This window comes from Rhinoraja longicauda, chromosome 33 (assembly GCF_053455715.1).
Source record: "Rhinoraja longicauda isolate Sanriku21f chromosome 33, sRhiLon1.1, whole genome shotgun sequence".
Taxonomy (NCBI): Eukaryota; Metazoa; Chordata; class Chondrichthyes; order Rajiformes; family Arhynchobatidae; genus Rhinoraja; species Rhinoraja longicauda.
The window spans coordinates 12049823-12062302 of record NC_135985.1 but is presented as its reverse complement, the minus strand read 5'-3'; the positions used below and the strand labels follow the sequence as shown (position 1 = coordinate 12062302).

The 12480-nt window shown below is 37.4% G+C and overlaps 1 long non-coding RNA gene across 1 annotated transcript in view; it reads left to right on the top strand.

Annotated features, from left to right (window-relative positions):
- The window catches only part of LOC144608976 (uncharacterized), a 34516-nt gene extending 22326 nt beyond the window's left edge, over positions 1 to 12190 (top strand). The window contains exon 3 of the long non-coding RNA XR_013549261.1: positions 12045 to 12190. This is a non-coding gene — a long non-coding RNA (uncharacterized LOC144608976). The remainder of the gene's footprint in view (positions 1 to 12044) is intronic.
- Positions 12191 to 12480: the final 290 nt, after the last annotated feature.

The following is a 12480-nucleotide window of genomic DNA, read 5'->3' as shown; positions in this document are numbered from 1 at the left end:
TTCATTATATCAGTGCTGTGCTTTGATCGTTAGTGTCAGCACCAGTAATATTTGGGCCAGAAATCTGAGAAAAGAGGGTAATTACATGATTTTCAGGTGTAGTTCTTTTGGAAAATGCTGAAGCTGGTTTGCTTTGAATTTCGAAAATAAACTCCTCAATGATGCTTGTTCTCAAATCCCTGCGTATACCGACTCTGCATGAGATGCCATTGTGGGCACTTGTCAAAAGGATTAAATCCCTTTAAAGCTTGTTTACAGCTATACACTTGTCATCATGTTCCCCTGTGGTTCATGGCTGGTTGGATTTTTTACTGCTCTGCATAAGATTTAATTTCTTTTTGTTTATGTATGTACTTATACATGCAGGTGCAGAGCAGAAAAATGTAGTGCCCAGCTGTCGGCAACCTGCAAATACATATGTAGTGCACATTAAAAAAGAAACTGCCAACAGTATTGCATTACATGGAACAAATTGCAAATAGAATATGTTGTCCAAGTGCATAAACCTTAGAAACCTCAAGAGTGTCTCATAATGATAAAATATTTGTTATTTTGCAATAGAAATACATAAATATACATGTTGCATAAAATTTGATCACCTTTTCTGACTTTATTCCACATTTATTTGATTTATGATTGCCTGTGGTTTCCATCTGTAAATAATTATTTATTTACAAAATAAGGAGACCATGCCATGCTGGTTTAGAAAAAAACTGAATTGCGCCATTAAAACTGCACATAGGCTCTCTAAATCAAATAACAGGGGCAGAACTATGAACAGAATATATTTTAGTGATTGCAGTGAAAACTCTCAATAGCAGTGTCTGGTACAACAATGTATTAAGTCATCCCACATAATGTAGTAAGTTCTAAAAGGTTTACTTGTACATAAATACGCCACATTGTTCCCTCTTTGAAATGTAGTTAAACCCCATAGAAAGTACAAAAAAGCACATGATGTTAACTCTTCAGATTAATATACATTTGTAAATTCAGCCATCCATAAAGTTGATGATCGCTGTGTTTACTTAACACTTCACCACGAATCATAATCTATCCACTCCAGGCACTGAAAATCTTGTGGATCACTTCTACAGTTACATTGTATTCACATTTGGTCTCACACACTGCAACATTTGCTGCAAGATATAGTAATTATATTCTTAACTATGAATACATTGTATTCCATTTTCTTGACCACCATGTTCCTGGTGTTATCAGTACAGGGTATTCACCAAACAGTTCATGTAAATATAAATAAACTATTAAATCATATCCCACAGTAACTTCACTGGGGACCAGGTCCTGGGGATTTATCCACCTTTACGCTTTGAGAGACCCAACACCTCACCTCCACGCTCTTAAACTGCCCTAGCATATCGGTATACGCCACACTGATCTCACTATCCTCCATGTTCGTCTCCTTGGTGAATAAAGACGCAAAGTACTCGCTTAGCACCTCTCCCACATCTTCTGACTCTAGACATAAACTCTCTCCTTTATCCTTGAGTAGTCCTTCCCTTCTGCATAGTTAATGATGCTTTTAATGTACGTACAAAAAGCCTTAGGATTTTCTTTCATTCGACATTCCAATGACATTTCATGATGAACCTTTCGATTCAAAAGTGGAGAATAACTATTGAGCCAAGATCACCTGGAGATAGGAAAATCAAGAGCTATCAGGATTCCTGTGTGAAACTATTAATGATCAAAGACAGACAATCCACTGGCCAGAAACATGCATCAGTATAGTGGCAGCAGCAGAGTGTTTTCACCACAGTATAATACTCTAAGACACTTCACGGGACACTTCATGACAGGCTACATAAGGAGATTTTGCAATATCTAGCTAAAAGCTTTAAAGAAAGAGGTTTCTCGGGAGTGACTTAAAAGCAAATGCAATACTTTAGTGGAATTCCAGGGAAAAGACAGTTGAAGGTCTGGCCAATAATGGTGGCTTAAAGAAACTTAAGATGCTAAAGATAAGCTTTGCAAAGGAAATATAATCTGAATTGGTACATCAAAGACATTGTGAAGGAATTTTAATTATTACTAAGCTCTACTGTATGTAGCGGAGGTGTACACTGAGGCTGAGATATTAGTGACAAATTCAAAATTTTGCAAATCGCTGTCAGCCGCATATACTAAAAAAAAATTAGTATTATTAATGGTTCCTTGTTATTTTCCTCAGACGAAGAATTATATGAGATATAATATGATGCCATAAACAAGAGGATGGATGATTAATGAAAATTGAAAACTATCGTTGCTAGAGATCCGAAATAAAAACTAAAAATGCTGGAAATATTCTGCAAGCTAACAATGATAACTCAAGAAACTAATACCAAATTACTTTATTTGTATTTATGTTTTTAAATCAAAAAGAGGATAGTTCAGAAGATTTTGTTTCAATCTTGTTCTAAAATGTATCCCAATTTATCACGAAAGGCACCAACAGTTTATGTTTCATGTACAATGGGCATAGGATGTTCCATGGTGCATGTTCCAGAATTTAAACAAATTGAAGTTGTTCTCTTTGAATTGCTCCAAGTATTAAAGATAGTATTGGAAATAAATTGGTGAAGCACTTGAATGACTCTATGAACCCTGCATTAATTCCAAGTGCAATATAAATAGAGTAGTTCTTATTATTCTAATCCACTTGGTTATTTAAACTTTGAATCAAGATTTATTTTCAAAATTGCATTGGTAACAATCAACAAATTTTATCTATCTGTTTAATGCTTTTGTAACCAAATAAAATATGACAAAAAATAAACTCCAAAAAAATCATGTAAGAGCAAGGTGCTAATGAAATTTCACTGTGACATAATTAATAGAGTTGTCAACATCTCAAAGTCCAGAGAATTTACATATACATCAAATGTTGAGTGCTACTCTAATTTTGAAGTAGTAGACATGTCACAAATTGATTTTAATTACATATTTGTTTAATTAGAATCAAAAGTAGAGCTAAAGAAATTCAGATTCTGTTGTCTTTATAATAAGAAAGGGGAAGAAATCACGACAGAATTAAAATGTGTTAACTATTCTTCATTGAAACACATGGTTCAATATTTCTGAATTCCACCAATTCTAGACTGGATCAAAATGAATTCAAAAGAGCACTTCATTTCCGATGAATCATCCAAAACATAATGTAATTTCCTATGGTGAGTTCTTGTGATCAGGAATTGGGGTATATTGTTCTAAGGAGCACCTATTATTGGGCACTCCCAGATCAATCATGTTACCGTAAAATTGTCCCTCTGCTACAGCAATTGCTCCTTGAACTGATTTTACTTCAATACTGGGAACCCAACAGAATGCTCCACCAACCTGAGCAACTCACTGGCCTATCCCCAATCTCATGACCAAACACCGTGTTGCTGAGCAACTTCTCCATTTAGACCTGTTCTCTTGGACCTCTAGGCCCGAATCTCCAAGTACATTCTTGGAACGATTTGATCTCTGTGCATATCAAACCTTTCTTCCCGAGGTATACGTCACAGTACAGCCTCTCCCATGCCCCCACCACCACCCTCAAGGACCTATCTGGGCTCCCAGACGTGGCCCTCTCTTTTGCTCCTAAACTCTCCTGACCTGACCCTGGATTCACCCATATTTTTATTTCCATGCAATAGACTGCATGCAGGAAACAGTGGTGCCCAGCCAATGATTTGAGCATCAGGAGAAATTAACTTTGCTGCAAAATCTCACAGCCAAATTAAGCTTTAGCATGTCAGCATAGGCAATTTCAAGGCCGACTTTCCCTCAAATATCAGTTGTATCCAAACAATGTCAATATTTAACAAAAAATTATATTCCACAGATGGTACAAATATGAACAGTATGACATAATTTGTTATTTTAATAAGAAAGTTAAGATTAAATAGTTGGAGGCTTTTATGAACATGTGCCTTTATATTTGAATAAACTGGCTTTCAGGCTAAATGGGCACAATTGGAAAAAAATAACATTAAAGTAGAATGAAAATCAAAATAAGCTGCAGATGTTTGAAATTAAAAAAATTAAAAGATGTTGGAAATACCCTGTACTATTCTTCAACCTGAAATGTAAGCCCTATTTTCCTTCCCACAAATGTGGCCTGACCTGCTGAAAATTTCCAGCATTCTCTCTTTTCATTAAAGTTGAAATTTAATTCCCAAATATTAATAGGCAGTATATTTTACTGAGCACCATTATGATAATTGAGAATTAGCTATCAATTCTTTGCATATATCATTCATAATCTTCTATTCCTTTCTCCCTCATTTTTATCAAACGTTCTCTTAATCATGTCATTGGTTTTGTCTCAACAACTCTGTATACTCACTAATTTCCAGATACAAGATAATTCAAAATGTAAAGCTCATATGCAAAATCTCACACTTCACTTCAATTGTAAATACTAGCATTTTTATGTAGCCTCTAACATAGTAAAATAAACATAACAATTCATCTGACATCTAACAACATTTGACTCCTAGCTACATAAAGAGATGAGTTAAAGCTTGATCAAAAAGATAGATTTTAATTAGAATCCTAAATGAGCAGGGCTTTTGTGAAAGGCCAGAGCTAGGCTGCAGTGTGCAAAAGAGGAGTGCGAGAAGGCAGAACTAGGATACAGACATAATGCAGGGAATAGGAGGAGATAACAAGAAGGGACACAGATTTAAAAACATTGTTGAGAATTTAAAAATCAAAGCAATGATCGACCAACAAATGGTCTATGACGCATGGAATTAATAGATCAATGAGACTTGGTGAGAGTCGGGAACATAACCACATCATTTTGGATGAGTTGTAGGTGAAAAATGGAGAGGATCCAGTTCACAGTGAGAGATGAGGGAGAAAATAAAACATGATATTAAATGGCATGATTAAAGTTAATTTAGAATAGAGGAACATGTAGTGAATTATCTTTTTGATTAAAAACATTTTTAGATTTATTTTGTTAACATAGCATACAATATATTCATTTAACACACAAAAATTAATAGGAACGTTTTTATTATCTATGTAGAATTGAGAAAAATTATAGCATGCTGTTACATTGAATGGTGGTGCTGGCTCGAAGGGCCAAATGGCCTACTCCTGCACCTATTGATTGTCTATTGTCTGCAGAATGCATGTCAGCTTTGGGTAAAGGGGAAGCCATGTTTCTACAGCATTGAGAGCTGTGGCAGGAATTATTCTTTTCAGCGGTCCCTTACATTTCTCAAGGATTCTATAACAATTATATGCTGGAATTTAAAGCAAGCTGTACTTACAAAATCACCAGTTTAAACTATAATCATTCATATTTCCAAATGTGCTTCAAAATCAAGACATTGAATTATAAACTTTCACTCTAACAGAAGAACAGATGGACATTTCCCAGCCATGTCAATGATGAAAGACAACATTAATTTTTTTTCATGCCTAAAGACTTGTGTGAGCTCTGTCAAAGCAGCGCAGCTCAGGCACTGTAACAATACAAAGATCACAGTTGCAGATGCTGAACTGTGGGACACAGGAAATAAATCACTGTGCAATGTCAGAAAGATCCAATTAAGTCTGAGGCATGAGCAGGTCACATACCCAGTGTCATGGGTTAAATTGTTTTCCAGTATTGCTCTACTCACAAATTGGCAATTCTATTGACATCATGTGTACACAGCACAAGATGAAAATAAATATATACATTTTTGCTGGTGATTTTCAGAACCCCGTGTGACAAAAATGAACAACAACAATTAGCTGAATATATTTCTAACTCATGGGTCTAGAATGACATTACAACATATTGTAATCTTTGGAAGAGAAACTGTCATATGTGATTAATGATGATGATCTTAGTTGAACTGAGTACAGAGTAAAGCAGTGCATTGTAGACACTAATATTTATACCTTGCAGATATTCCAACTAAAAACTGGAATTTGAAATACATTCTTGTTTGTTTATTAATATTACAACTAGGGGTAAAATTTTAACATTTGAATTTTTTAATTCACATTTTTGAAATATCATTATAAAATATTGCAACTAGATTAATACTAAGCATTAGTAAGAAACTATTATTTTTTCTCTTAAAATCTATCCATAGCCCCTCAATAGGGTTTTTTTTTAAATCACCATCACCGAGCAAGGATTTGCATTGGTTGTAAAAAAGTAGAAAAATCAGACATGTTACAAGAGAGATCTTGCAGATTCTCTGGCCAATAACGAAAAAAATAGTATTTTAGTCATTGCATGTTTTGTTGAACATGTAATTTCCTATAATTCTCATTAGTAATGCATGGTAATCTTCGCCAACTTTCCTTCAGTTACACATTTGGACGATCAAAGCTCCCTTGCATGCGTCATGCTAAAAGTTCAATATCATTACAAGCATCGGCAGCTCTTTAATTCAACCTGAATTTGGTGATGTGCATGTTGTTTTTGAACTAGATGAATTTCAAACTATATTCCATTCATCACCAGGACAACATTAGGCCTACTCCTATCCATTCAATATCACCAAAAGTCTTAGTCATACTTTTGTGACTTGTAGATTTAATTTATCAATCATTCTCCTTGTTGGCTTTTCAGGCACCACTTTACATAAACTCCAGTTCTTCCAAATTGATAGGGATGTGATTTTTGTTCAATAATAATTAAAGTGCATCCATTAGCATGAGCCTCCAAACTTCATTTTGTTCTTGTACTCCAACTTTCAAAATAGATCTGATGTGGATCGGTATTGGAATTATGATGTTATTACAACTATAGAAGGGGAGGACAGGACTGGCAGCTTAATGTTCCAGCGTATAGAAATTTCAGGTGTGAAAGAGAGAGATGGGAAAGAGAGTGATTTGCACTATTATAAGGAGAACATAATGGCGGCACCAGAGGAAATTAGGCCGTCGGAGTGGAACTTGGGAAAAAGTGAAGGGCAATCACTTTGCTGGATTATACTATAGTTACTCGGAATGAGAGGAACAGGTGGTATATAACCAAATCATGCAAAGATATAAGAGTAATCGGGTTATGGCAGTGGGGAATTTTAACTTTTCCAGTATTGACTGGGATTGCCTTAGATTGGATGGAATTTGTTAAGTGCATGCATGGAATTTATTTGACACAACATGTATTACTCGAGATGGGACAGTATTGAACCTCTACTTAGGAAATAAAACTGGGCAGTAGATGGAAGGTCAATGGGGGGGGGGGGGGGGGGAGTGGGGGAGGAGTTTCAATGTTGTTGTAGAAAGGGATGACGTTGGTCCTCAGGTTAAGTCTTGAAGTAGGAGAACATGATTTCAATAGCATTGAAGATGACCTGGTGAGAATAAACTGGGAGCAGATGCTTGCAGCAAAACAAGAGCAGACAAGTGGGAGTCTTTTAAAAGAGAGCAAGAAATCAAGCGAGCATGTCCGATAAAGGTTTAACAGCAAAGATGGCAAGATTACAGAATTTTGGATGACAAAAGATATTGATATTTGATCAGGAAGAAAAAAAAGAACATGTGGCAGATTTAGGCAACTGGGATTGAGGGCTTTTCATAAAGAATATAGAGTGTGTAGGAGATAACTCAGGAAACAAATTAAGAGGGGTAAAGGAGGGCATGAAATATCCTTGCCACTTAAGTTTAAGGAAGACAATGAGACATTTTATAAATATATTAGGAATAAGAGGGTAGATGGGGAAAGACTGGGTCCCCTTTGGGTCCAAAAGAGTAATCTAAGTGATGTGGGTGAGGTCCTAAATGAATATTTCTCATTTATGTTTATCAAGGAGAAAGACATGGAAGATGGGGAGTTCAGGGTATTGTATGTGGATATTCTGGACCAGTTCGGTATGATGAAGGAGGAGGTGTTTGATGTCATGGGATATATAAGGGTTGATGTCCCCAGTACAGGGTGAGATCTATCCCAGGTTGCTCTGGGAAGCAATGGAAGAGATAGCGGGGGCCTTGATAAATATTTTTCCATCTTTGCTAACCAGAAATAAGCCAGGTAACCATGGACTAGTGAACCTAAAATCAATGTTCGGAAATTGTTGGGGAAAATCCTGAGGGATAGGATTTAGGTATCTTGGGAAAAGCAGGGGCAGATCAAGAATATCATCAGCATGGCTTTGTGCAGGGGATATCATGTCTCACTAATTTGATAGAGATTTTTGAGAAGGTAAATAAAATGATCGATGAAGGCAGAAGAGTGGAAGTTGTCTAAATGAACTATAGTCAGGCATTTGACAAGGTCCCAATGGTAATCTGGCCCAGAAGGTTAGGACCCATGGGATCGAAGGCGAGTTTGCTAATTGGATCCAAAATTGTCTTGGTGACAGGAGGCCAAGGGTAGTGGTGGAGGGTTGTTTTTCTGATGGCAAGCCTGTGACCAGTGGCGTACTGCAGAGATTGGTACTGGTACCCTTTTTGTTTGTGATGTGTTTTAACAACTTAGAAGCGAATGTAGGAGAATAGTGAGTTTGCAGATGACATGAAAGTTAGTGATGTGCATGGTGAGGAAGGTTGTCTAAGGCTACAGAGTGCTGACAGATGAAACAATCCTAACAATTGCAAAGTGAAGTATTTTGGGAAGTGAAATAAGGATAGAACATTTGCAGCAAATATAAGGTATTCAGGAATGTTGGTGAACTGAGGGATATTGGAGTTCAAGTCCATATTTTCTTGAAAGTAGCAATGCCTGTCGATAGAGTGTCGAGATGGGCATATTTGCTTCATAGGTTGGGCATAGAATATAAAAGTTACATTGTGTAGGAAGGAACAGCAGATGGTATTTTAAACCGAAGATAGACACAAATAGCTAGAGTAATTCAGCGGGACAGGCAGCATCGCTGGAGGAAAGGAATAGGTGACGTTTCGGTTTGAGATCCTTCTTCAGACTGAGAGTCAGGGGAAAGGGAAACAAGAGATATAGACGGCATATAGAACAAATGAATGAAAGGTATGCAAAAAGCAAAGATGATCAAGGAAAGGTGGAGCCCATAATGGTCCATTGTTGGTTGTGGGGTAGGTGATAAAGAGTTTTACAGACAGTGAAACTCAACAGGACGACAGTGAATCTAGTATTCTAGACTAGGGTGGGGGAGGAACGGAGAGAGAGAGGATGCAAGGGTTACTTGAAGTTAGATAAATCAATATTCATACCGCTGGATTGTAAGCTGCCCAAGCAAACTATGAGGTGCTGTTCCTCCTTTGCATTTGGCTTACTCTGACAATGGTGGCCCAGGACAGAACGGTCAGTGGGAATGGGAAGGGAATTAAAGTTATAATGTTAATTTACAAAAGAATGGTTAGATCACAGAGTATTGTGCACAGTTCTGGTCACCACACTATTGGAAGAAAATTATGGCACTGGTGAGGGTGCAGAGGAGATTCACCAGGTGGACACAAAATGCTCGAGTAATTCAGCGGGTCAGGCAGCATCTCTGGAGAGAAGGAATGGGTGACGTTTTGGGGTCGAGATCCTTCGAACGGTCTGAAGAAGGGCCTCGACCCGAAACATCACCCATTCCTTCTCTCCAGAGATGCTGCCTGCCCCGCTGAGTTATTCCAGCATTTTGTGTCTACCTTCGATTTAAACTAGCATCTGCAGTTGTTTCCTACACAGATTCACCAGGGTGTTGCCTGGATTGGAGGACTCAGTTGTGGGGAGAGATTGGACAGGCTAGTTTCTTTTCCCTGGAGTGAATGAGGCTGAGACCCGATAGAGGCATATAAAATTATAAAAGGCATGGTGCACTTATTTCCTATGGTACATTATTAAATGAGAGGACATAAGTTTAAGGTGAGATTAAGAAGTTTTAAAGGGGATTTCAGGGGAAAGGTTTATGTATGGAGAGTGGATGATATCAATTGCAAAAGTAAGTAATTTTATAGAACAAAGCTAATTTTAGATGGTACATAAATGTTATTAATTTTGTTAATCTTAATTTGATAACTATATTTACCGGAAACTATCCTTTACGCTATTTTTTTTCGTGACAGATAGCATTAGTGCAATTTGGGGTTACAGGGAGGCCAGTATTGAAAGGTTGTCCATTGAAAAAAACTGCTCAGGTTTTCTGTTGAATGTTAATGTACTTTAAATGATTTGGCATATTTTTTAGGCACACCCTATTTTATGTGATTAATAGTTTTAACCAAATGTAAAGTTGTTTCATTTGGTGTTTTGAAAATTGGTTCAACAATGTAGATTCCCCACTTTTAGTGTTCTTTGTGGGGGAAGGAAAAAAAGCCGTTCTACTTTAATAACATTCTGCTGATACCTAATATGCCATGTTTACGAGGCATATTAGCTTTGAAACACGAGAAAATAACAATGTTTGCGGATTCTACTTCATAAAGGAGGAAGTTGCATTATTCCCAACATTGTGGCCTTCTGCAAATGTCCACTGCAGAATCAGTGCAGCCAATCAGTGCCAAGGTCACTATATCTCTGAACCTCTCCTTGCCTGGCTCATTGCTAACTGTCATAGGGAGTATCAGTAATATCAGTCAATCTGTACTTCACCAGTGAATCAAGTAGTTGACTGATGAATTGTTCACTAGGGCAAATAATTTCATCGCTTCCTCTAGCAGAGTGACAGAGCAGAACAGCTTTCCCAGCATGATTTCCGAAAGTTAATGCACTGCTAATAACACACGGGGAGTTTCTGAACCCCATCAAACAATTTCAAGCTTATATGAACATAAGGGTTTGGACTAAATGTAAAAGCTATTTATGCAGGTTTCCTTCGGTGGACATTTACTTACAGGCACTTAAATAGTATTACATTACAGGCACCTTTAATACATGTTGGTGGCTTTTCTTTCAGGTATTGATTTTAAGCTCGGCCCGATTATAGTTTGGATGCCATAACACCAGATAAAAGAATCATGCAAGTTGGGATTTTGGTCAAGTGGTTAACTGACTTTCCTCTATCTTCCCCATTTGCTACTCATGCATGTGTTGTGATTTTCATCTTGCTTTTATCTTCGGGCACTTTTTGCAACAAAACTTTAGTAAAATGGTGCCATACCTCTCCCTCAATGTCAGCAAGACAAAGGAGCTAGTTATTGACTTCAGGAAACGAGGTGGTGTAAATGCCCCAACCAACATCAATAGTGCTAAATTGGGGATGATCGAGCGCTTCAATTTTCCAGATGTAAATATCACCAACAATCTGTCCTGGACAACTACATTGAAGCCATGGCCGAGAAAGCACACCGACATCTCTACTTCCCAAGAAGACAAAGAAAGTTTGGCATGTCTTCAAAACGACACTTTGCAATTTCGACAGGTGCACTGTTGAAAGCATCATGCATCACAGCATGGTTTAGCAACAGTTCTGCCCAAGACCACAAAAAATTACTGAGTTGTGGATGTAGCCCAATCCATTTCACAAACCTGCCAACGTCTTTTGTCTCCATCGACACCTTGTGCTGGCTTGGGAAAGCAGTCAACGTAATCAATGACCATTTTAATTTGTCATTCTCCTCCCATCTCTCTTTGGGCAGAAGATACAAAAGCTTGAAAGTACACACCAGCAGATTTATGAATAGCTTCTTCCCTACTCTTATCAGACTATTGAATGGTCTTCACATAAATTCAGGTCTATTCCCGATCTCCCAACTTAACTCATTGTGGACCTTGCACTTTTTAAATCTGCACTTTCTCTGTAAATGTGACGGCCATTACCACTGTAATTGTAATTACCACTGTAACAATACATTCCACACTCTAGTGTGTTTTATTTGTTTGCACTATCTGTTGTACTTATGTGCGGCTTGATGTACTCATCATGTATAGTATAATTCCACAGGAAGCACACAAATGTTTTTTACTGTATTTTGGTATACATGAATATTAAACCAATACCATCTACGAAGTTTGTGGATGAGAGAGTGAAATGGTACAACAAGAAAAATCATAGGAGATTAAACAAGCAAAATATGTGAGGTCTAAGCTTGCTGATCAATAATCATCTATTTATCAAAATTCTTTCATATAATTCTTCAGCTAATAGGGTAAACAAGGCACCACTCTTTGATGTTGACTAGTCTCTCTCTTGAAGATAGACACAAGATCCTGGAGTAACTCAGCGGGACAGGCAGTATCTCTGGAGAACATGGATTGGTGCCGTTTTGGGTCGAGACCCTTCTTCAGACTGAGAGTCATCTCTCTCTCTCTCTCTCGAAAGAGAGAGAGTTGGCCACAAATGGTGAGGTGAGAAAACCATCATGTATCTTCTTTCCACTATTTCTTTTTCACCCAAATAAAAGTGAGTGATTTAAATAGTCCACCAAATGCTATATTTAAACCTGCCCAAAAAATAACTCCAGTGGGTAGCATGCTGCTTCTCAACCAAATGCCTTTAAGTTTAGACTTGGTTGACTATCCTTGTTTGAATAGTCTCACTACTTTTCCATGAATAGAGAGGTGCTTTGAATTCTGCAGTCAATATTATGCAAAATTACCTATCCTTGTCACAAATGATTTATTACCATGCT